Here is a 14,672-nt window from a genome sequence, read left to right as displayed (position 1 = left end):
AGAGCGACGAAAACCTGCAGCAAAAGCGCCCTTGGGTCGTCGGGTGGGTGACGAGGCAGCACAGCCTTTGCCTGGAGAAACACAGGGTGGGGGAAAATTAAGTCTTTCGCCTTTTTTTTTTTTTTTTTTTTTTTTTTTTAAGTAAAATGGAGGGAAAATGAAAAAGCGGGAAAAGCGGGACTCCCTAGCGCAAAAGGACCGAGGAAACCCCGGGCCTAGGCTAGGCAAAGGTCTAAGGCGCCGTACCCCTAATCCCAACAGCTTTCCAGCAGGGGCCAGTCACCAGCATTCGTCAATTACTCTTTCGTTTGACCGTTTATGAGGGTGCACCGTGACAGGAGGCAATGCAATACCTGGTCGATGCGTGGAGTGGACGGAGCAAGCCCCTCTTCCGACTCCCAGGCCTAAAAATCCATTTAATATATGGTCCTCGGGTAGAGGACGTATCAGATATTAAACTGATAAGAACAGATACTACACTTGATCTTAGCCAAAAGGCCGAGAAGCGATAACCTGAAATAGGCGCCGGGCCACTGGCCCTACCTTTTGAGGATCCGGACTAGTGGACGGCGCTGACCGGCCGCCTTCACGCCCACACACCTTCTGTCATTCCACCAGCAAAAGAGCAGCTTTGCAAAGACAAAGCCTTCAAAAAATAAGTTGAACTTGTCAACGTTCCTCTCCACGGAAATCTTTAGTAAAAGGCGAAAGATTTGTACGTGAATGAAGAGAAACTCCAGCCCTGCTCGCCGGTCGCCCAGGCCTCCGTAGGCCACCGGCCGCTCAAGGAAGAGGGCTCGAGGTAGAGCGACGAAAACCTGCAGCAAAAGCGCCCTTGGGTCGTCGGGTGGGTGACGAGGCAGCACAGCCTTTGCCTGGAGAAACACAGGGTGGGGGAAAATTAAGTCTTTCGCCTTTTTTTTTTTTTTTTTTTTTTTTTTAAGTAAAATGGAGGGAAAATGAAAAAGCGGGAAAAGCGGGACTCCCTAGCGCAAAAGGACCGAGGAAACCCCGGGCCTAGGCTAGGCAAAGGTCTAAGGCGCCGTACCCCTAATCCCAACAGCTTTCCAGCAGGGGCCAGTCACCAGCATTCGTCAATTACTCTTTCGTTTGACCGTTTATGAGGGTGCACCGTGCCAGGAGGCAATGCAATACCTGGTCGATGCGTGGAGTGGACTGAGCAAGCCCCTCTTCCGACTCCCAGGCCTAAAAATCCATTTAATATATGGTCCTCGGGTAGAGGACGTATCAGATATTAAACTGATAAGAACAGATACTACACTTGATCTTAGCCAAAAGGCCGAGAAGCGATAACCTGAAATAGGCGCCGGGCCACGGGCCCTACCTTTTGAGGATCCGGACTAGTGGACGGCGCTGACCGGCCGCCTTCACGCCCACACACCTTCTGTCATTCCACCAGCAAAAGAGCAGCTTTGCAAAGACAAAGCCTTCAAAAAATAAGTTGAACTTGTCAACGTTCCTCTCCACGGAAATCTTTAGTAAAAGGCGAAAGATTTGTACGTGAATGAAGAGAAACTCCAGCCCTGCTCGCCGGTCGCCCAGGCCTCCGTAGGCCACCGGCCGCTCAAGGAAGAGGGCTCGAGGTAGAGCGACGAAAACCTGCAGCAAAAGCGCCCTTGGGTCGTCGGGTGGGTGACGAGGCAGCACAGCCTTTGCCTGGAGAAACACAGGGTGGGGGAAAATTAAGTCTTTCGCCTTTTTTTTTTTTTTTTTTTTTTTTTTTTAAGTAAAATGGAGGGAAAATGAAAAAGCGGGAAAAGCGGGACTCCCTAGCGCAAAAGGACCGAGGAAACCCCGGGCCTAGGCTAGGCAAAGGTCTAAGGCGCCGTACCCCTAATCCCAACAGCTTTCCAGCAGGGGCCAGTCACCAGCATTCGTCAATTACTCTTTCGTTTGACCGTTTATGAGGGTGCACCGTGACAGGAGGCAATGCAATACCTGGTCGATGCGTGGAGTGGACGGAGCAAGCCCCTCTTCCGACTCCCAGGCCTAAAAATCCATTTAATATATGGTCCTCGGGTAGAGGACGTATCAGATATTAAACTGATAAGAACAGATACTACACTTGATCTTAGCCAAAAGGCCGAGAAGCGATAACCTGAAATAGGCGCCGGGCCACTGGCCCTACCTTTTGAGGATCCGGACTAGTGGACGGCGCTGACCGGCCGCCTTCACGCCCACACACCTTCTGTCATTCCACCAGCAAAAGAGCAGCTTTGCAAAGACAAAGCCTTCAAAAAATAAGTTGAACTTGTCAACGTTCCTCTCCACGGAAATCTTTAGTAAAAGGCGAAAGATTTGTACGTGAATGAAGAGAAACTCCAGCCCTGCTCGCCGGTCGCCCAGGCCTCCGTAGGCCACCGGCCGCTCAAGGAAGAGGGCTCGAGGTAGAGCGACGAAAACCTGCAGCAAAAGCGCCCTTGGGTCGTCGGGTGGGTGACGAGGCAGCACAGCCTTTGCCTGGAGAAACACAGGGTGGGGGAAAATTAAGTCTTTCGACTTTTTTTTTTTTTTTTTTTTTTTTTTTTAAGTAAAATGGAGGGAAAATGAAAAAGCGGGAAAAGCGGGACTCCCTAGCGCAAAAGGACCGAGGAAACCCCGGGCCTAGGCTAGGCAAAGGTCTAAGGCGCCGTACCCCTAATCCCAACAGCTTTCCAGCAGGGGCCAGTCACCAGCATTCGTCAATTACTCTTTCGTTTGACCGTTTATGAGGGTGCACCGTGACAGGAGGCAATGCAATACCTGGTCGATGCGTGGAGTGGACGGAGCAAGCCCCTCTTCCGACTCCCAGGCCTAAAAATCCATTTAATATATGGTCCTCGGGTAGAGGACGTATCAGATATTAAACTGATAAGAACAGATACTACACTTGATCTTAGCCAAAAGGCCGAGAAGCGATAACCTGAAATAGGCGCCGGGCCACTGGCCCTACCTTTTGAGGATCCGGACTAGTGGACGGCGCTGACCGGCCGCCTTCACGCCCACACACCTTCTGTCATTCCACCAGCAAAAGAGCAGCTTTGCAAAGACAAAGCCTTCAAAAAATAAGTTGAACTTGTCAACGTTCCTCTCCACGGAAATCTTTAGTAAAAGGCGAAAGATTTGTACGTGAATGAAGAGAAACTCCAGCCCTGCTCGCCGGTCGCCCAGGCCTCCGTAGGCCACCGGCCGCTCAAGGAAGAGGGCTCGAGGTAGAGCGACGAAAACCTGCAGCAAAAGCGCCCTTGGGTCGTCGGGTGGGTGACGAGGCAGCACAGCCTTTGCCTGGAGAAACACAGGGTGGGGGAAAATTAAGTCTTTCGCCTTTTTTTTTTTTTTTTTTTTTTTTTTAAGTAAAATGGAGGGAAAATGAAAAAGCGGGAAAAGCGGGACTCCCTAGCGCAAAAGGACCGAGGAAACCCCGGGCCTAGGCTAGGCAAAGGTCTAAGGCGCCGTACCCCTAATCCCAACAGCTTTCCAGCAGGGGCCAGTCACCAGCATTCGTCAATTACTCTTTCGTTTGACCGTTTATGAGGGTGCACCGTGCCAGGAGGCAATGCAATACCTGGTCGATGCGTGGAGTGGACTGAGCAAGCCCCTCTTCCGACTCCCAGGCCTAAAAATCCATTTAATATATGGTCCTCGGGTAGAGGACGTATCAGATATTAAACTGATAAGAACAGATACTACACTTGATCTTAGCCAAAAGGCCGAGAAGCGATAACCTGAAATAGGCGCCGGGCCACGGGCCCTACCTTTTGAGGATCCGGACTAGTGGACGGCGCTGACCGGCCGCCTTCACGCCCACACACCTTCTGTCATTCCACCAGCAAAAGAGCAGCTTTGCAAAGACAAAGCCTTCAAAAAATAAGTTGAACTTGTCAACGTTCCTCTCCACGGAAATCTTTAGTAAAAGGCGAAAGATTTGTACGTGAATGAAGAGAAACTCCAGCCCTGCTCGCCGGTCGCCCAGGCCTCCGTAGGCCACCGGCCGCTCAAGGAAGAGGGCTCGAGGTAGAGCGACGAAAACCTGCAGCAAAAGCGCCCTTGGGTCGTCGGGTGGGTGACGAGGCAGCACAGCCTTTGCCTGGAGAAACACAGGGTGGGGGAAAATTAAGTCTTTCGCCTTTTTTTTTTTTTTTTTTTTTTTTTTTTAAGTAAAATGGAGGGAAAATGAAAAAGCGGGAAAAGCGGGACTCCCTAGCGCAAAAGGACCGAGGAAACCCCGGGCCTAGGCTAGGCAAAGGTCTAAGGCGCCGTACCCCTAATCCCAACAGCTTTCCAGCAGGGGCCAGTCACCAGCATTCGTCAATTACTCTTTCGTTTGACCGTTTATGAGGGTGCACCGTGACAGGAGGCAATGCAATACCTGGTCGATGCGTGGAGTGGACGGAGCAAGCCCCTCTTCCGACTCCCAGGCCTAAAAATCCATTTAATATATGGTCCTCGGGTAGAGGACGTATCAGATATTAAACTGATAAGAACAGATACTACACTTGATCTTAGCCAAAAGGCCGAGAAGCGATAACCTGAAATAGGCGCCGGGCCACTGGCCCTACCTTTTGAGGATCCGGACTAGTGGACGGCGCTGACCGGCCGCCTTCACGCCCACACACCTTCTGTCATTCCACCAGCAAAAGAGCAGCTTTGCAAAGACAAAGCCTTCAAAAAATAAGTTGAACTTGTCAACGTTCCTCTCCACGGAAATCTTTAGTAAAAGGCGAAAGATTTGTACGTGAATGAAGAGAAACTCCAGCCCTGCTCGCCGGTCGCCCAGGCCTCCGTAGGCCACCGGCCGCTCAAGGAAGAGGGCTCGAGGTAGAGCGACGAAAACCTGCAGCAAAAGCGCCCTTGGGTCGTCGGGTGGGTGACGAGGCAGCACAGCCTTTGCCTGGAGAAACACAGGGTGGGGGAAAATTAAGTCTTTCGCCTTTTTTTTTTTTTTTTTTTTTTTTTTTTAAGTAAAATGGAGGGAAAATGAAAAAGCGGGAAAAGCGGGACTCCCTAGCGCAAAAGGACCGAGGAAACCCCGGGCCTAGGCTAGGCAAAGGTCTAAGGCGCCGTACCCCTAATCCCAACAGCTTTCCAGCAGGGGCCAGTCACCAGCATTCGTCAATTACTCTTTCGTTTGACCGTTTATGAGGGTGCACCGTGACAGGAGGCAATGCAATACCTGGTCGATGCGTGGAGTGGACGGAGCAAGCCCCTCTTCCGACTCCCAGGCCTAAAAATCCATTTAATATATGGTCCTCGGGTAGAGGACGTATCAGATATTAAACTGATAAGAACAGATACTACACTTGATCTTAGCCAAAAGGCCGAGAAGCGATAACCTGAAATAGGCGCCGGGCCACTGGCCCTACCTTTTGAGGATCCGGACTAGTGGACGGCGCTGACCGGCCGCCTTCACGCCCACACACCTTCTGTCATTCCACCAGCAAAAGAGCAGCTTTGCAAAGACAAAGCCTTCAAAAAATAAGTTGAACTTGTCAACGTTCCTCTCCACGGAAATCTTTAGTAAAAGGCGAAAGATTTGTACGTGAATGAAGAGAAACTCCAGCCCTGCTCGCCGGTCGCCCAGGCCTCCGTAGGCCACCGGCCGCTCAAGGAAGAGGGCTCGAGGTAGAGCGACGAAAACCTGCAGCAAAAGCGCCCTTGGGTCGTCGGGTGGGTGACGAGGCAGCACAGCCTTTGCCTGGAGAAACACAGGGTGGGGGAAAATTAAGTCTTTCGCCTTTTTTTTTTTTTTTTTTTTTTTTTTAAGTAAAATGGAGGGAAAATGAAAAAGCGGGAAAAGCGGGACTCCCTAGCGCAAAAGGACCGAGGAAACCCCGGGCCTAGGCTAGGCAAAGGTCTAAGGCGCCGTACCCCTAATCCCAACAGCTTTCCAGCAGGGGCCAGTCACCAGCATTCGTCAATTACTCTTTCGTTTGACCGTTTATGAGGGTGCACCGTGCCAGGAGGCAATGCAATACCTGGTCGATGCGTGGAGTGGACTGAGCAAGCCCCTCTTCCGACTCCCAGGCCTAAAAATCCATTTAATATATGGTCCTCGGGTAGAGGACGTATCAGATATTAAACTGATAAGAACAGATACTACACTTGATCTTAGCCAAAAGGCCGAGAAGCGATAACCTGAAATAGGCGCCGGGCCACGGGCCCTACCTTTTGAGGATCCGGACTAGTGGACGGCGCTGACCGGCCGCCTTCACGCCCACACACCTTCTGTCATTCCACCAGCAAAAGAGCAGCTTTGCAAAGACAAAGCCTTCAAAAAATAAGTTGAACTTGTCAACGTTCCTCTCCACGGAAATCTTTAGTAAAAGGCGAAAGATTTGTACGTGAATGAAGAGAAACTCCAGCCCTGCTCGCCGGTCGCCCAGGCCTCCGTAGGCCACCGGCCGCTCAAGGAAGAGGGCTCGAGGTAGAGCGACGAAAACCTGCAGCAAAAGCGCCCTTGGGTCGTCGGGTGGGTGACGAGGCAGCACAGCCTTTGCCTGGAGAAACACAGGGTGGGGGAAAATTAAGTCTTTCGCCTTTTTTTTTTTTTTTTTTTTTTTTTTTTAAGTAAAATGGAGGGAAAATGAAAAAGCGGGAAAAGCGGGACTCCCTAGCGCAAAAGGACCGAGGAAACCCCGGGCCTAGGCTAGGCAAAGGTCTAAGGCGCCGTACCCCTAATCCCAACAGCTTTCCAGCAGGGGCCAGTCACCAGCATTCGTCAATTACTCTTTCGTTTGACCGTTTATGAGGGTGCACCGTGACAGGAGGCAATGCAATACCTGGTCGATGCGTGGAGTGGACGGAGCAAGCCCCTCTTCCGACTCCCAGGCCTAAAAATCCATTTAATATATGGTCCTCGGGTAGAGGACGTATCAGATATTAAACTGATAAGAACAGATACTACACTTGATCTTAGCCAAAAGGCCGAGAAGCGATAACCTGAAATAGGCGCCGGGCCACTGGCCCTACCTTTTGAGGATCCGGACTAGTGGACGGCGCTGACCGGCCGCCTTCACGCCCACACACCTTCTGTCATTCCACCAGCAAAAGAGCAGCTTTGCAAAGACAAAGCCTTCAAAAAATAAGTTGAACTTGTCAACGTTCCTCTCCACGGAAATCTTTAGTAAAAGGCGAAAGATTTGTACGTGAATGAAGAGAAACTCCAGCCCTGCTCGCCGGTCGCCCAGGCCTCCGTAGGCCACCGGCCGCTCAAGGAAGAGGGCTCGAGGTAGAGCGACGAAAACCTGCAGCAAAAGCGCCCTTGGGTCGTCGGGTGGGTGACGAGGCAGCACAGCCTTTGCCTGGAGAAACACAGGGTGGGGGAAAATTAAGTCTTTCGCCTTTTTTTTTTTTTTTTTTTTTTTTTTTTAAGTAAAATGGAGGGAAAATGAAAAAGCGGGAAAAGCGGGACTCCCTAGCGCAAAAGGACCGAGGAAACCCCGGGCCTAGGCTAGGCAAAGGTCTAAGGCGCCGTACCCCTAATCCCAACAGCTTTCCAGCAGGGGCCAGTCACCAGCATTCGTCAATTACTCTTTCGTTTGACCGTTTATGAGGGTGCACCGTGACAGGAGGCAATGCAATACCTGGTCGATGCGTGGAGTGGACGGAGCAAGCCCCTCTTCCGACTCCCAGGCCTAAAAATCCATTTAATATATGGTCCTCGGGTAGAGGACGTATCAGATATTAAACTGATAAGAACAGATACTACACTTGATCTTAGCCAAAAGGCCGAGAAGCGATAACCTGAAATAGGCGCCGGGCCACTGGCCCTACCTTTTGAGGATCCGGACTAGTGGACGGCGCTGACCGGCCGCCTTCACGCCCACACACCTTCTGTCATTCCACCAGCAAAAGAGCAGCTTTGCAAAGACAAAGCCTTCAAAAAATAAGTTGAACTTGTCAACGTTCCTCTCCACGGAAATCTTTAGTAAAAGGCGAAAGATTTGTACGTGAATGAAGAGAAACTCCAGCCCTGCTCGCCGGTCGCCCAGGCCTCCGTAGGCCACCGGCCGCTCAAGGAAGAGGGCTCGAGGTAGAGCGACGAAAACCTGCAGCAAAAGCGCCCTTGGGTCGTCGGGTGGGTGACGAGGCAGCACAGCCTTTGCCTGGAGAAACACAGGGTGGGGGAAAATTAAGTCTTTCGCCTTTTTTTTTTTTTTTTTTTTTTTTTTTTAAGTAAAATGGAGGGAAAATGAAAAAGCGGGAAAAGCGGGACTCCCTAGCGCAAAAGGACCGAGGAAACCCCGGGCCTAGGCTAGGCAAAGGTCTAAGGCGCCGTACCCCTAATCCCAACAGCTTTCCAGCAGGGGCCAGTCACCAGCATTCGTCAATTACTCTTTCGTTTGACCGTTTATGAGGGTGCACCGTGACAGGAGGCAATGCAATACCTGGTCGATGCGTGGAGTGGACGGAGCAAGCCCCTCTTCCGACTCCCAGGCCTAAAAATCCATTTAATATATGGTCCTCGGGTAGAGGACGTATCAGATATTAAACTGATAAGAACAGATACTACACTTGATCTTAGCCAAAAGGCCGAGAAGCGATAACCTGAAATAGGCGCCGGGCCACTGGCCCTACCTTTTGAGGATCCGGACTAGTGGACGGCGCTGACCGGCCGCCTTCACGCCCACACACCTTCTGTCATTCCACCAGCAAAAGAGCAGCTTTGCAAAGACAAAGCCTTCAAAAAATAAGTTGAACTTGTCAACGTTCCTCTCCACGGAAATCTTTAGTAAAAGGCGAAAGATTTGTACGTGAATGAAGAGAAACTCCAGCCCTGCTCGCCGGTCGCCCAGGCCTCCGTAGGCCACCGGCCGCTCAAGGAAGAGGGCTCGAGGTAGAGCGACGAAAACCTGCAGCAAAAGCGCCCTTGGGTCGTCGGGTGGGTGACGAGGCAGCACAGCCTTTGCCTGGAGAAACACAGGGTGGGGGAAAATTAAGTCTTTCGCCTTTTTTTTTTTTTTTTTTTTTTTTTTAAGTAAAATGGAGGGAAAATGAAAAAGCGGGAAAAGCGGGACTCCCTAGCGCAAAAGGACCGAGGAAACCCCGGGCCTAGGCTAGGCAAAGGTCTAAGGCGCCGTACCCCTAATCCCAACAGCTTTCCAGCAGGGGCCAGTCACCAGCATTCGTCAATTACTCTTTCGTTTGACCGTTTATGAGGGTGCACCGTGCCAGGAGGCAATGCAATACCTGGTCGATGCGTGGAGTGGACTGAGCAAGCCCCTCTTCCGACTCCCAGGCCTAAAAATCCATTTAATATATGGTCCTCGGGTAGAGGACGTATCAGATATTAAACTGATAAGAACAGATACTACACTTGATCTTAGCCAAAAGGCCGAGAAGCGATAACCTGAAATAGGCGCCGGGCCACGGGCCCTACCTTTTGAGGATCCGGACTAGTGGACGGCGCTGACCGGCCGCCTTCACGCCCACACACCTTCTGTCATTCCACCAGCAAAAGAGCAGCTTTGCAAAGACAAAGCCTTCAAAAAATAAGTTGAACTTGTCAACGTTCCTCTCCACGGAAATCTTTAGTAAAAGGCGAAAGATTTGTACGTGAATGAAGAGAAACTCCAGCCCTGCTCGCCGGTCGCCCAGGCCTCCGTAGGCCACCGGCCGCTCAAGGAAGAGGGCTCGAGGTAGAGCGACGAAAACCTGCAGCAAAAGCGCCCTTGGGTCGTCGGGTGGGTGACGAGGCAGCACAGCCTTTGCCTGGAGAAACACAGGGTGGGGGAAAATTAAGTCTTTCGCCTTTTTTTTTTTTTTTTTTTTTTTTTTTTTAAGTAAAATGGAGGGAAAATGAAAAAGCGGGAAAAGCGGGACTCCCTAGCGCAAAAGGACCGAGGAAACCCCGGGCCTAGGCTAGGCAAAGGTCTAAGGCGCCGTACCCCTAATCCCAACAGCTTTCCAGCAGGGGCCAGTCACCAGCATTCGTCAATTACTCTTTCGTTTGACCGTTTATGAGGGTGCACCGTGACAGGAGGCAATGCAATACCTGGTCGATGCGTGGAGTGGACGGAGCAAGCCCCTCTTCCGACTCCCAGGCCTAAAAATCCATTTAATATATGGTCCTCGGGTAGAGGACGTATCAGATATTAAACTGATAAGAACAGATACTACACTTGATCTTAGCCAAAAGGCCGAGAAGCGATAACCTGAAATAGGCGCCGGGCCACTGGCCCTACCTTTTGAGGATCCGGACTAGTGGACGGCGCTGACCGGCCGCCTTCACGCCCACACACCTTCTGTCATTCCACCAGCAAAAGAGCAGCTTTGCAAAGACAAAGCCTTCAAAAAATAAGTTGAACTTGTCAACGTTCCTCTCCACGGAAATCTTTAGTAAAAGGCGAAAGATTTGTACGTGAATGAAGAGAAACTCCAGCCCTGCTCGCCGGTCGCCCAGGCCTCCGTAGGCCACCGGCCGCTCAAGGAAGAGGGCTCGAGGTAGAGCGACGAAAACCTGCAGCAAAAGCGCCCTTGGGTCGTCGGGTGGGTGACGAGGCAGCACAGCCTTTGCCTGGAGAAACACAGGGTGGGGGAAAATTAAGTCTTTCGCCTTTTTTTTTTTTTTTTTTTTTTTTTTAAGTAAAATGGAGGGAAAATGAAAAAGCGGGAAAAGCGGGACTCCCTAGCGCAAAAGGACCGAGGAAACCCCGGGCCTAGGCTAGGCAAAGGTCTAAGGCGCCGTACCCCTAATCCCAACAGCTTTCCAGCAGGGGCCAGTCACCAGCATTCGTCAATTACTCTTTCGTTTGACCGTTTATGAGGGTGCACCGTGCCAGGAGGCAATGCAATACCTGGTCGATGCGTGGAGTGGACTGAGCAAGCCCCTCTTCCGACTCCCAGGCCTAAAAATCCATTTAATATATGGTCCTCGGGTAGAGGACGTATCAGATATTAAACTGATAAGAACAGATACTACACTTGATCTTAGCCAAAAGGCCGAGAAGCGATAACCTGAAATAGGCGCCGGGCCACGGGCCCTACCTTTTGAGGATCCGGACTAGTGGACGGCGCTGACCGGCCGCCTTCACGCCCACACACCTTCTGTCATTCCACCAGCAAAAGAGCAGCTTTGCAAAGACAAAGCCTTCAAAAAATAAGTTGAACTTGTCAACGTTCCTCTCCACGGAAATCTTTAGTAAAAGGCGAAAGATTTGTACGTGAATGAAGAGAAACTCCAGCCCTGCTCGCCGGTCGCCCAGGCCTCCGTAGGCCACCGGCCGCTCAAGGAAGAGGGCTCGAGGTAGAGCGACGAAAACCTGCAGCAAAAGCGCCCTTGGGTCGTCGGGTGGGTGACGAGGCAGCACAGCCTTTGCCTGGAGAAACACAGGGTGGGGGAAAATTAAGTCTTTCGCCTTTTTTTTTTTTTTTTTTTTTTTTTTAAGTAAAATGTAGGGAAAATGAAAAAGCGGGAAAAGCGGGACTCCCTAGCGCAAAAGGACCGAGGAAACCCCGGGCCTAGGCTAGGCAAAGGTCTAAGGCGCCGTACCCCTAATCCCAACAGCTTTCCAGCAGGGGCCAGTCACCAGCATTCGTCAATTACTCTTTCGTTTGACCGTTTATGAGGGTGCACCGTGACAGGAGGCAATGCAATACCTGGTCGATGCGTGGAGTGGACGGAGCAAGCCCCTCTTCCGACTCCCAGGCCTAAAAATCCATTTAATATATGGTCCTCGGGTAGAGGACGTATCAGATATTAAACTGATAAGAACAGATACTACACTTGATCTTAGCCAAAAGGCCGAGAAGCGATAACCTGAAATAGGCGCCGGGCCACTGGCCCTACCTTTTGAGGATCCGGACTAGTGGACGGCGCTGACCGGCCGCCTTCACGCCCACACACCTTCTGTCATTCCACCAGCAAAAGAGCAGCTTTGCAAAGACAAAGCCTTCAAAAAATAAGTTGAACTTGTCAACGTTCCTCTCCACGGAAATCTTTAGTAAAAGGCGAAAGATTTGTACGTGAATGAAGAGAAACTCCAGCCCTGCTCGCCGGTCGCCCAGGCCTCCGTAGGCCACCGGCCGCTCAAGGAAGAGGGCTCGAGGTAGAGCGACGAAAACCTGCAGCAAAAGCGCCCTTGGGTCGTCGGGTGGGTGACGAGGCAGCACAGCCTTTGCCTGGAGAAACACAGGGTGGGGGAAAATTAAGTCTTTCGCCTTTTTTTTTTTTTTTTTTTTTTTTTTTTAAGTAAAATGGAGGGAAAATGAAAAAGCGGGAAAAGCGGGACTCCCTAGCGCAAAAGGACCGAGGAAACCCCGGGCCTAGGCTAGGCAAAGGTCTAAGGCGCCGTACCCCTAATCCCAACAGCTTTCCAGCAGGGGCCAGTCACCAGCATTCGTCAATTACTCTTTCGTTTGACCGTTTATGAGGGTGCACCGTGACAGGAGGCAATGCAATACCTGGTCGATGCGTGGAGTGGACGGAGCAAGCCCCTCTTCCGACTCCCAGGCCTAAAAATCCATTTAATATATGGTCCTCGGGTAGAGGACGTATCAGATATTAAACTGATAAGAACAGATACTACACTTGATCTTAGCCAAAAGGCCGAGAAGCGATAACCTGAAATAGGCGCCGGGCCACTGGCCCTACCTTTTGAGGATCCGGACTAGTGGACGGCGCTGACCGGCCGCCTTCACGCCCACACACCTTCTGTCATTCCACCAGCAAAAGAGCAGCTTTGCAAAGACAAAGCCTTCAAAAAATAAGTTGAACTTGTCAACGTTCCTCTCCACGGAAATCTTTAGTAAAAGGCGAAAGATTTGTACGTGAATGAAGAGAAACTCCAGCCCTGCTCGCCGGTCGCCCAGGCCTCCGTAGGCCACCGGCCGCTCAAGGAAGAGGGCTCGAGGTAGAGCGACGAAAACCTGCAGCAAAAGCGCCCTTGGGTCGTCGGGTGGGTGACGAGGCAGCACAGCCTTTGCCTGGAGAAACACAGGGTGGGGGAAAATTAAGTCTTTCGCCTTTTTTTTTTTTTTTTTTTTTTTTTTAAGTAAAATGGAGGGAAAATGAAAAAGCGGGAAAAGCGGGACTCCCTAGCGCAAAAGGACCGAGGAAACCCCGGGCCTAGGCTAGGCAAAGGTCTAAGGCGCCGTACCCCTAATCCCAACAGCTTTCCAGCAGGGGCCAGTCACCAGCATTCGTCAATTACTCTTTCGTTTGACCGTTTATGAGGGTGCACCGTGCCAGGAGGCAATGCAATACCTGGTCGATGCGTGGAGTGGACTGAGCAAGCCCCTCTTCCGACTCCCAGGCCTAAAAATCCATTTAATATATGGTCCTCGGGTAGAGGACGTATCAGATATTAAACTGATAAGAACAGATACTACACTTGATCTTAGCCAAAAGGCCGAGAAGCGATAACCTGAAATAGGCGCCGGGCCACGGGCCCTACCTTTTGAGGATCCGGACTAGTGGACGGCGCTGACCGGCCGCCTTCACGCCCACACACCTTCTGTCATTCCACCAGCAAAAGAGCAGCTTTGCAAAGACAAAGCCTTCAAAAAATAAGTTGAACTTGTCAACGTTCCTCTCCACGGAAATCTTTAGTAAAAGGCGAAAGATTTGTACGTGAATGAAGAGAAACTCCAGCCCTGCTCGCCGGTCGCCCAGGCCTCCGTAGGCCACCGGCCGCTCAAGGAAGAGGGCTCGAGGTAGAGCGACGAAAACCTGCAGCAAAAGCGCCCTTGGGTCGTCGGGTGGGTGACGAGGCAGCACAGCCTTTGCCTGGAGAAACACAGGGTGGGGGAAAATTAAGTCTTTCGCCTTTTTTTTTTTTTTTTTTTTTTTTTTTTTAAGTAAAATGGAGGGAAAATGAAAAAGCGGGAAAAGCGGGACTCCCTAGCGCAAAAGGACCGAGGAAACCCCGGGCCTAGGCTAGGCAAAGGTCTAAGGCGCCGTACCCCTAATCCCAACAGCTTTCCAGCAGGGGCCAGTCACCAGCATTCGTCAATTACTCTTTCGTTTGACCGTTTATGAGGGTGCACCGTGACAGGAGGCAATGCAATACCTGGTCGATGCGTGGAGTGGACGGAGCAAGCCCCTCTTCCGACTCCCAGGCCTAAAAATCCATTTAATATATGGTCCTCGGGTAGAGGACGTATCAGATATTAAACTGATAAGAACAGATACTACACTTGATCTTAGCCAAAAGGCCGAGAAGCGATAACCTGAAATAGGCGCCGGGCCACTGGCCCTACCTTTTGAGGATCCGGACTAGTGGACGGCGCTGACCGGCCGCCTTCACGCCCACACACCTTCTGTCATTCCACCAGCAAAAGAGCAGCTTTGCAAAGACAAAGCCTTCAAAAAATAAGTTGAACTTGTCAACGTTCCTCTCCACGGAAATCTTTAGTAAAAGGCGAAAGATTTGTACGTGAATGAAGAGAAACTCCAGCCCTGCTCGCCGGTCGCCCAGGCCTCCGTAGGCCACCGGCCGCTCAAGGAAGAGGGCTCGAGGTAGAGCGACGAAAACCTGCAGCAAAAGCGCCCTTGGGTCGTCGGGTGGGTGACGAGGCAGCACAGCCTTTGCCTGGAGAAACACAGGGTGGGGGAAAATTAAGTCTTTCGCCTTTTTTTTTTTTTTTTTTTTTTTTTTAAGTAAAATGGAGGGAAAATGAAAAAGCGGGAAAAGCGGGACTCCCTAGCGCAAAAGGACCGAGGAAACCCCGGG

The 14,672-nt window shown here is 51.3% G+C and overlaps 36 non-coding genes across 36 annotated transcripts; all 36 read right to left on the bottom strand.

The window, feature by feature from the left end:
* Positions 1 to 319: 319 nt before the first annotated feature.
* LOC134308490 (U2 spliceosomal RNA) lies at positions 320 to 510 on the bottom strand. Its single transcript, XR_010010753.1, has one exon. It is a non-coding gene; the product is annotated as a U2 spliceosomal RNA (small nuclear RNA).
* A 117-nt stretch (positions 511 to 627) lies between these two features.
* LOC134308234 (U5 spliceosomal RNA) lies at positions 628 to 742 on the bottom strand. Its single transcript, XR_010010508.1, has one exon. It is a non-coding gene; the product is annotated as a U5 spliceosomal RNA (small nuclear RNA).
* A 379-nt stretch (positions 743 to 1,121) lies between these two features.
* Positions 1,122 to 1,312, bottom strand: LOC134308390 (U2 spliceosomal RNA). Its single transcript, XR_010010657.1, has one exon. It is a non-coding gene; the product is annotated as a U2 spliceosomal RNA (small nuclear RNA).
* A 117-nt stretch (positions 1,313 to 1,429) lies between these two features.
* Positions 1,430 to 1,544, bottom strand: LOC134308233 (U5 spliceosomal RNA). The gene has a single exon (XR_010010507.1). It is a non-coding gene; the product is annotated as a U5 spliceosomal RNA (small nuclear RNA).
* A 381-nt stretch (positions 1,545 to 1,925) lies between these two features.
* On the bottom strand, positions 1,926 to 2,116 carry LOC134308489 (U2 spliceosomal RNA). The gene has a single exon (XR_010010752.1). It is a non-coding gene; the product is annotated as a U2 spliceosomal RNA (small nuclear RNA).
* A 117-nt stretch (positions 2,117 to 2,233) lies between these two features.
* Positions 2,234 to 2,348, bottom strand: LOC134308232 (U5 spliceosomal RNA). The gene has a single exon (XR_010010506.1). It is a non-coding gene; the product is annotated as a U5 spliceosomal RNA (small nuclear RNA).
* A 381-nt stretch (positions 2,349 to 2,729) lies between these two features.
* LOC134308488 (U2 spliceosomal RNA) lies at positions 2,730 to 2,920 on the bottom strand. The gene has a single exon (XR_010010751.1). It is a non-coding gene; the product is annotated as a U2 spliceosomal RNA (small nuclear RNA).
* A 117-nt stretch (positions 2,921 to 3,037) lies between these two features.
* On the bottom strand, positions 3,038 to 3,152 carry LOC134308231 (U5 spliceosomal RNA). Its single transcript, XR_010010505.1, has one exon. It is a non-coding gene; the product is annotated as a U5 spliceosomal RNA (small nuclear RNA).
* A 379-nt stretch (positions 3,153 to 3,531) lies between these two features.
* Positions 3,532 to 3,722, bottom strand: LOC134308389 (U2 spliceosomal RNA). Its single transcript, XR_010010656.1, has one exon. It is a non-coding gene; the product is annotated as a U2 spliceosomal RNA (small nuclear RNA).
* Positions 3,723 to 3,839: 117 nt separating this feature from the next.
* Positions 3,840 to 3,954, bottom strand: LOC134308230 (U5 spliceosomal RNA). Its single transcript, XR_010010504.1, has one exon. It is a non-coding gene; the product is annotated as a U5 spliceosomal RNA (small nuclear RNA).
* A 381-nt stretch (positions 3,955 to 4,335) lies between these two features.
* Positions 4,336 to 4,526, bottom strand: LOC134308487 (U2 spliceosomal RNA). The gene has a single exon (XR_010010750.1). It is a non-coding gene; the product is annotated as a U2 spliceosomal RNA (small nuclear RNA).
* A 117-nt stretch (positions 4,527 to 4,643) lies between these two features.
* Positions 4,644 to 4,758, bottom strand: LOC134308229 (U5 spliceosomal RNA). The gene has a single exon (XR_010010503.1). It is a non-coding gene; the product is annotated as a U5 spliceosomal RNA (small nuclear RNA).
* Positions 4,759 to 5,139: 381 nt separating this feature from the next.
* On the bottom strand, positions 5,140 to 5,330 carry LOC134308486 (U2 spliceosomal RNA). Its single transcript, XR_010010749.1, has one exon. It is a non-coding gene; the product is annotated as a U2 spliceosomal RNA (small nuclear RNA).
* Positions 5,331 to 5,447: 117 nt separating this feature from the next.
* LOC134308228 (U5 spliceosomal RNA) lies at positions 5,448 to 5,562 on the bottom strand. The gene has a single exon (XR_010010502.1). It is a non-coding gene; the product is annotated as a U5 spliceosomal RNA (small nuclear RNA).
* Positions 5,563 to 5,941: 379 nt separating this feature from the next.
* LOC134308387 (U2 spliceosomal RNA) lies at positions 5,942 to 6,132 on the bottom strand. The gene has a single exon (XR_010010654.1). It is a non-coding gene; the product is annotated as a U2 spliceosomal RNA (small nuclear RNA).
* Positions 6,133 to 6,249: 117 nt separating this feature from the next.
* Positions 6,250 to 6,364, bottom strand: LOC134308227 (U5 spliceosomal RNA). Its single transcript, XR_010010501.1, has one exon. It is a non-coding gene; the product is annotated as a U5 spliceosomal RNA (small nuclear RNA).
* A 381-nt stretch (positions 6,365 to 6,745) lies between these two features.
* LOC134308485 (U2 spliceosomal RNA) lies at positions 6,746 to 6,936 on the bottom strand. Its single transcript, XR_010010748.1, has one exon. It is a non-coding gene; the product is annotated as a U2 spliceosomal RNA (small nuclear RNA).
* Positions 6,937 to 7,053: 117 nt separating this feature from the next.
* Positions 7,054 to 7,168, bottom strand: LOC134308225 (U5 spliceosomal RNA). The gene has a single exon (XR_010010499.1). It is a non-coding gene; the product is annotated as a U5 spliceosomal RNA (small nuclear RNA).
* A 381-nt stretch (positions 7,169 to 7,549) lies between these two features.
* Positions 7,550 to 7,740, bottom strand: LOC134308484 (U2 spliceosomal RNA). The gene has a single exon (XR_010010747.1). It is a non-coding gene; the product is annotated as a U2 spliceosomal RNA (small nuclear RNA).
* A 117-nt stretch (positions 7,741 to 7,857) lies between these two features.
* On the bottom strand, positions 7,858 to 7,972 carry LOC134308224 (U5 spliceosomal RNA). The gene has a single exon (XR_010010498.1). It is a non-coding gene; the product is annotated as a U5 spliceosomal RNA (small nuclear RNA).
* A 381-nt stretch (positions 7,973 to 8,353) lies between these two features.
* Positions 8,354 to 8,544, bottom strand: LOC134308482 (U2 spliceosomal RNA). The gene has a single exon (XR_010010745.1). It is a non-coding gene; the product is annotated as a U2 spliceosomal RNA (small nuclear RNA).
* A 117-nt stretch (positions 8,545 to 8,661) lies between these two features.
* LOC134308223 (U5 spliceosomal RNA) lies at positions 8,662 to 8,776 on the bottom strand. Its single transcript, XR_010010497.1, has one exon. It is a non-coding gene; the product is annotated as a U5 spliceosomal RNA (small nuclear RNA).
* Positions 8,777 to 9,155: 379 nt separating this feature from the next.
* On the bottom strand, positions 9,156 to 9,346 carry LOC134308386 (U2 spliceosomal RNA). Its single transcript, XR_010010653.1, has one exon. It is a non-coding gene; the product is annotated as a U2 spliceosomal RNA (small nuclear RNA).
* Positions 9,347 to 9,463: 117 nt separating this feature from the next.
* On the bottom strand, positions 9,464 to 9,578 carry LOC134308222 (U5 spliceosomal RNA). The gene has a single exon (XR_010010496.1). It is a non-coding gene; the product is annotated as a U5 spliceosomal RNA (small nuclear RNA).
* A 382-nt stretch (positions 9,579 to 9,960) lies between these two features.
* LOC134308481 (U2 spliceosomal RNA) lies at positions 9,961 to 10,151 on the bottom strand. The gene has a single exon (XR_010010744.1). It is a non-coding gene; the product is annotated as a U2 spliceosomal RNA (small nuclear RNA).
* Positions 10,152 to 10,268: 117 nt separating this feature from the next.
* On the bottom strand, positions 10,269 to 10,383 carry LOC134308220 (U5 spliceosomal RNA). The gene has a single exon (XR_010010495.1). It is a non-coding gene; the product is annotated as a U5 spliceosomal RNA (small nuclear RNA).
* Positions 10,384 to 10,762: 379 nt separating this feature from the next.
* LOC134308385 (U2 spliceosomal RNA) lies at positions 10,763 to 10,953 on the bottom strand. Its single transcript, XR_010010652.1, has one exon. It is a non-coding gene; the product is annotated as a U2 spliceosomal RNA (small nuclear RNA).
* Positions 10,954 to 11,070: 117 nt separating this feature from the next.
* On the bottom strand, positions 11,071 to 11,185 carry LOC134308219 (U5 spliceosomal RNA). The gene has a single exon (XR_010010494.1). It is a non-coding gene; the product is annotated as a U5 spliceosomal RNA (small nuclear RNA).
* A 379-nt stretch (positions 11,186 to 11,564) lies between these two features.
* LOC134308480 (U2 spliceosomal RNA) lies at positions 11,565 to 11,755 on the bottom strand. Its single transcript, XR_010010743.1, has one exon. It is a non-coding gene; the product is annotated as a U2 spliceosomal RNA (small nuclear RNA).
* A 117-nt stretch (positions 11,756 to 11,872) lies between these two features.
* LOC134308218 (U5 spliceosomal RNA) lies at positions 11,873 to 11,987 on the bottom strand. The gene has a single exon (XR_010010493.1). It is a non-coding gene; the product is annotated as a U5 spliceosomal RNA (small nuclear RNA).
* A 381-nt stretch (positions 11,988 to 12,368) lies between these two features.
* On the bottom strand, positions 12,369 to 12,559 carry LOC134308479 (U2 spliceosomal RNA). The gene has a single exon (XR_010010742.1). It is a non-coding gene; the product is annotated as a U2 spliceosomal RNA (small nuclear RNA).
* A 117-nt stretch (positions 12,560 to 12,676) lies between these two features.
* On the bottom strand, positions 12,677 to 12,791 carry LOC134308217 (U5 spliceosomal RNA). The gene has a single exon (XR_010010492.1). It is a non-coding gene; the product is annotated as a U5 spliceosomal RNA (small nuclear RNA).
* Positions 12,792 to 13,170: 379 nt separating this feature from the next.
* LOC134308384 (U2 spliceosomal RNA) lies at positions 13,171 to 13,361 on the bottom strand. Its single transcript, XR_010010651.1, has one exon. It is a non-coding gene; the product is annotated as a U2 spliceosomal RNA (small nuclear RNA).
* Positions 13,362 to 13,478: 117 nt separating this feature from the next.
* On the bottom strand, positions 13,479 to 13,593 carry LOC134308216 (U5 spliceosomal RNA). Its single transcript, XR_010010491.1, has one exon. It is a non-coding gene; the product is annotated as a U5 spliceosomal RNA (small nuclear RNA).
* Positions 13,594 to 13,975: 382 nt separating this feature from the next.
* On the bottom strand, positions 13,976 to 14,166 carry LOC134308478 (U2 spliceosomal RNA). The gene has a single exon (XR_010010741.1). It is a non-coding gene; the product is annotated as a U2 spliceosomal RNA (small nuclear RNA).
* Positions 14,167 to 14,283: 117 nt separating this feature from the next.
* LOC134308215 (U5 spliceosomal RNA) lies at positions 14,284 to 14,398 on the bottom strand. The gene has a single exon (XR_010010490.1). It is a non-coding gene; the product is annotated as a U5 spliceosomal RNA (small nuclear RNA).
* Positions 14,399 to 14,672: the final 274 nt, after the last annotated feature.

Source organism: Trichomycterus rosablanca, unplaced genomic scaffold, assembly GCF_030014385.1.
Source record: "Trichomycterus rosablanca isolate fTriRos1 unplaced genomic scaffold, fTriRos1.hap1 scaffold_89, whole genome shotgun sequence".
Classification (NCBI taxonomy): Eukaryota; Metazoa; Chordata; class Actinopteri; order Siluriformes; family Trichomycteridae; genus Trichomycterus; species Trichomycterus rosablanca.
Note: the sequence above shows the minus strand (reverse complement) of the source record. Positions and strands in the feature narration are given on the sequence as shown.